This window comes from Penaeus monodon, chromosome 1 (genome assembly GCF_015228065.2).
Source record: "Penaeus monodon isolate SGIC_2016 chromosome 1, NSTDA_Pmon_1, whole genome shotgun sequence".
NCBI lineage: Eukaryota > Metazoa > Arthropoda > Malacostraca > Decapoda > Penaeidae > Penaeus > Penaeus monodon.
The window spans coordinates 50,553,059-50,559,163 of record NC_051386.1 but is presented as its reverse complement, the minus strand read 5'-3'; the positions used below and the strand labels follow the sequence as shown (position 1 = coordinate 50,559,163).

The following is a 6,105-nucleotide window of genomic DNA, read 5'->3' as shown; positions in this document are numbered from 1 at the left end:
ATAACTATACTACACACACACGACGCACACACGTATTAGATATCATATTAGATATTCTAATTTAGGGTTAAGGAAATAATCAGCTAAATTGTCATAAAACTCTTTATTTACAAGAATGCCTTAACGTTTAATACTTTGTTCTATAGCTTCTTGTAAGAACATTTAAAAGGCACAATCATCATTAAATATCACAGCTCTTGAGTCTTTTTCATTATATGTTGCAAATTCATTCTGACTATATGTTCTTTAAGTTTCAGGTATTTTGTTATCACATACAATTCAAAGAATTAAAATTTCAGAAACAATACATTAATTAATCTTCATGAACAGAAATCACTGTTATAAAAATATGTGTGAACTATACCTAAATGCATATAGTAACAGAAAACTCTTAGTAAAACTTTAACATCAGTGAAGTAATCACTCAAACAATGTATCATATATGATAAATTAATACTGTAGATATTAACATTTATCAGTTACTTACAATACAATAAAGAAACTCACAAAAAAAAAAAAATAATAATAAGGGTGCTGATGTAAGATTTAAATCTTATACACTAATCTTGTATTCCAAATACATCATATTGTCATACTCCCGAATTATATATTTAAGCTTCTTAATGACTGCCTTTACATCTTCCTTTTTAACATCACAATGTGTCATAAGCCTGACTGCTGTATCAGACACAGGAGACATCAGCACTATCACTTGTTCTCCGAGGTCATCTGTTTCTGTGTCTGTTACCTGATAAAAAAATGTATCATATTAATACTGTAGATGTGTTAATTACTATATCATTTCAAAGCTCCATAAAAATCATCACCATGGCTCATCTCCCTCCTGGCTGTTTAAGCATTTATAAATAAGAACGGATACAAAAGTGATCTACTATTCATACTAGTTTACTTTTTACTTCCCAATAATTATGATAAATATTCTTCTTTGGTAAAATTTTAATTTCTTTAATTTTGGATGCTAAGTCCTAAATGTCAAAACTGTGGCAAAAAAAAGTGATAAGACATAAAACAAAACAGAAATTTATACTCACAGAAGAAAGTCTCTGGCACAGCTTCTTAGCATTGACTCTGATATTATCACAATGAAGCATGACAACATTTGTCTGAACATCCTTAAGATCTACTGTGACTGCGCTACTATGCTCTTCTGAAACACCTAAGACAAAAAGCATTTTGTAATATACACAATAAAACCACAAATAAATCAACTTACAATTTTCGAAATGTCAAAACCAGACTCACTCTATTCATAATACACAAAAACATAAACAGTGCTTACTCTGTGCAATGCTCTGGCATGTGTGTGATCCCAAGACAATCTTGGAGTTACATGGTCAAGAGCATATATACCAGCTGCAGCAAACATTCCTGCCTGATGTAAGCCACCTCCCAATACTTTTCTTACTCTTATGGCTCTGTCAATATTTGCATTGAACGAATCTTAAAGAAAGTTCAGACAATAGTAAGAAAAAGAGAAAGGTAGAAAAGAAAGTAATAAAACAAGAAAGTTTGTATTTCCCCAAATAATAATAATAACAGTAACAGTAATTATTATTATCATTATTATTATTGTTATTAGTTATTATTATAGCTTCTTCCATCTTCAAATCTGGCCTAACATTAATAAAATAATTATTTTTTTTTTCATTTGATTTAGTAAAAATCATACATACCAAAGAACATTAATATCCTCACAATTTATTTTTCGAAATTTATTTTAAAGCATTCATACTATTCAGAATACTGCAAAACAAATAAAAAACAGTCATTTAGGAGATTATTTTCATTCCATAAACCATAAGATCTATGGAGTAGTTATAAATCAATGGTTAAGGAATGCACAGTAATAGTATCTGGATAAAAAAGCACAAGTATTGCATGACAGTAACTTTCAGCATGAAATTAGTTACTTCAAGGATAAGGTACATATATATACTACATGACAAAATTGGCTCAAATAACAGTCACAGGATTAACAAAGCTGAACATAAAAAATATTTTTAAACCATAATTCTTGTAGTTACACCACTTAACAGTAACGAATCAAATCTTCTCTTTACTTTACCAGGATCTACCAAATGAATGAAATCAGTCAAAATACAAACCTTGCTAAATTCTTTGGTGCCCACAACAAGAGATCCCATAGGTGCTCCAAGGCCCTTGTTAAGACACAGAGTTGCAGAGTCACATGACTGCACCAGTCGTGCAGGGCTCATCCCTAGAGCAACTGAAGCATGACTAATCGAGCTCCATCCATGTGTAATAGCAAGTTCATCTCACTGCACAGAGCTCCAAGCTTTGGGTAAAAGATTAATGAAAGACAGGAAAAGTTGGTAAATACCATTAAGGCAGTACTACAGTAAAATTATTGTATACCATTGAGATTAGTTCAATTTTGGTAAAATGTTCGTATTCCAAAATATATAAATGCCAATTTTTTAGAATTTAATTGTTGAATTGTTTGACAGAAGAAAATCAGTATAAACATATACAAAAATACAATGTTTAGAATTTCAAATTAAAGCATGACAGAAGGTGCATAATTCTGTTTCTTTAGTGACTCACATCATCGAGCCACTGGAGAGGTAGAGCCTTCCCTCCCATCAAGTTGTGGGATTCTCCACACACACTAGGGTTGTGACAGGCCAGTGTGGTCATCATCTCGAACTAGTGATCGCAATTCTTGTAATGAAAAAGTCCCATCTGGATGGTTTTTAATGGTTCGATGATGGATACTACCAATCTGAAGAAAAATATTAAACACTAAAATGAAAAATATTAATATCCTGTATTGCAGGAAAGAGAAAGCTATATGTGTAATACTTGAAACAAAAAATATCATCATATCAAATTACAAATTGCGTTTTTTTTTTTTTTTTTTTTTATGAAGGTGATAGAAAAGTGATCTCCTCATATATATATTCTTAGGAAAAGTGAGGGGATGGTATATAAAGAAGATAAAAAGACAGGATAAGAAGGAAAAGTAGAAGGGCTAAATCATGAGGATAACTGATGGGGATGAGGAGGAGAAGCAAGAATAGCAAGAATTCCAACAAAAAGATAAAATAAAAAGCAAACTTTGAAAATTATGAAGGATAATAAAGGATGCACATTCCAAATACCTGTGGAACTCCTCTCTGTGCCCAGAGATTTAGGTGACTCTGATCCCCAACAACAATTTCTGAACCCGGCTCCAACAGTGTGTTAAAACTGAAAAATAAATATTCAGATGTATAAATAAACACATAAACTTAAAGGTAAAAGCAATTTACTGATTGTTATATTGTTTAATCATATTATCGGTATTTTCTCACTACTTTCAAAGAAAGGGAAAATCTTACCCGCTACCCGACATAGTATTAAACCACCCATCCTTCCCAGTAAGGACATAATGCTACATCAATAATTATTTATGGATTAACATAGGACAAGAAACTTCTTAATATATACAAGTATCAGACCTAAATTTTCCTCTTACTTATATAAACAAACTACCACACACAAGATTTGCCATAGTGCCTGATGGAACATACAAAGCTGCCTCCTTTTCTAATAATTTGGCAACTTTTTCTTCTAAAGCTGAAATATACAAATATCACATAATTTTTTAAATATAATCAATGTATAGATAAACCAGAAAAAAAAAAAAAAAAAAAAAAACACAAGCACAAGTCATTGGTGGTATTTATGAAAATGCAGAAAAAACAAAGTTAGTGAAAAGCGTACTAAAATGTTAATGAAAATGCTTTGCCAAGATATTGTAAAGGAAGTTCAAGTTAGAATATATAAAATGTTTCATAACTATTTTGTTTGTCCATGATATATATATGGTTTGATTTTACACACCTTCATAAGAACTACTGGACTTAATCTTTCTTTAAAGTTCTTATATTTTAAAGAGAGAAAAAGCCCAAAAATAATTTCAGAGAAAAATATAGAAAACTGCAACTGTTTGATTATGAATTATCCACAAAGTTTCTGAAGTTAAATACAATTTTTAGACATGGCTTAAAAAAAATACCTTTAACAGTAGAATCTTCAGAAAAAAACGTCGTCACCAACTGGTGCATCAAACATGGCTTCCTTCATTTCTCTGCTTGGTTGGGTGACTGTGTCACTTCGCATATCAACAATACGCTGTATTAGAAAAAAAATGTTACTTATAACCATACTATCAATAGCAATAAAGATGAAAAAAAGAAATTTTATTGTAAATTGCAAGTGGATATTAACCCCTAGATCTGGGGGATGTAAACCCTCACATCATGGAAAATTCAACTGGGGGCCAGGGTACGGAAAATGCCTTCATGAAATTTTGTCTGGAGACCAAGGGATGGGAATGACTTGCCACTAGTAAAACAAAAACTCTTTGGTGGTAGACTCAATGGCCCTTTAGGGAAAGGGGCTCTAACATTATTTCCATCAGTAAACAAGTGTAAAATGTACCATCCATCAGCCATGACTGGAACAGTAATGGCTCCAGGGCAGACACAAATTACAAACTCAAAATGAAACAAGTAAAAAATTTTACTTTTTGGCATTTTTTTGCACAGAATTAAAGACTATCTGAGAGATGATATGCAGTCTGCATAAGGAAAACAGCCTATTAAAATATTGAACAGCACATCAAATGACAGATATAGATCTTGGAAAGAAAGAAGAAAATAAAATGCTTATGCGAAAGAGATATAACAACACAACAAAGATATGGAGTTTTGGGCACTGCAGACAAATGTTCATGTGGGCTGGGCCTACAACCCACACACCCAAGAGAATTGCCACCCCAAGTAAGCCAAATACTTGGATTTTGCCCATGTACAGGCAGTTGGGCACCCAGATCCAATGAATTAATAATATACCAAGTTAAAATACATCAAATAATTATACCAAAACATGAGGAAATTCCAGTTTCATCAAAACACTTGATAAGTCTGAAGAAACAGTGACTGTGAGCCTGCTTCAGCCATTCTCTTTTTGTGTTTTTTTCCCATTGCATGCTTCAGCAATTCTGACTTTTCCTGCTGTTAATTCCCCTTTTTGCATACTGTGCAGTATGCTCTCTCTACTGCAAATTCCCTCTGCTAACCATCCTTGGAATTCTCTCAAGTGTAACCAATCCTTGCGAAACCTATTACAACAGGTGCAATTTTTATATATCAAAGGACATACCATGAAGCATGTAAGTGCTTAATATAGAATATAATCTATGACTCATCTTTCTTCAAATACAAAAGCAATCTTCTAGTACATGTCTATTAAAAAAAGAGAAAAATTTAAATTTTGTTCTTTCTTCTGACTATAAACTCGTATTTTCCTTTTCTGGGCAGGGCGATGTTTTAGCTCTGCATCTTCAGCTTCACTAGAGTTGTGAACTTGCTCTTCCACAGACACAACCATCTCTGCAGGTACATTTTCGGAATCATCCAGACTTGGGATGCTCAAGCCCCGGCCCTCCATACTAGCTCTGAATGAATGGAAAAAAAAAAAAAAGAAAAAAAATTACATGGCAAATTTGTTTTAGTCATGAACTGTTTTACTTTTACTTATAAACCAACAATGAATCAATTAAACTTTGTGAAATATCTTATCTGTTTTTTTAAAACTTTCTGAAAAAATATGGCAACTGTCCAGAATGGGATCATGCAATTATACAGAAAAAAATATATATAGCCCTATAAAAGGACAGTTACTGCTATATCAAAACATCAATTTAAGAAAAGGCTAACAGCACGTCAGATATTTAGAGGTACTTGTAGTGCCTCACAATCACCAATCAAATTTACAATACTACGTTTTGGTAAAATATACATTGTACAACTCAATGAAAACTTATTTAACAAATAACAAATAGCACCAAACTCTCTCTTGCCAGCATAAATGAGGTTGGAGTTTTGCTGGCCTATTGCAAAGTGCTGGATGTGGTTCAATTACAGACAGTGACCTAATATGTTTTTAGCGATGGAAATATAAGATTAACTTGTCTATATGGTAACTCTTTATCTTTTAACTTTTTACTGATTTTTTTCATAAATTTTTTTTCCTAATTAGTCAAGTAAATGAACATTTTGATATGGTGGGACAGGT

General features: G+C 32.2%; 1 pseudogene; it reads right to left on the bottom strand.

Annotated features, from left to right (window-relative positions):
* Positions 1-453: 453 nt before the first annotated feature.
* Positions 454-4,206, bottom strand: LOC119574104 (annotated as a pseudogene).
* Between the last annotated feature and the right edge of the window lie 1,899 nt (positions 4,207-6,105).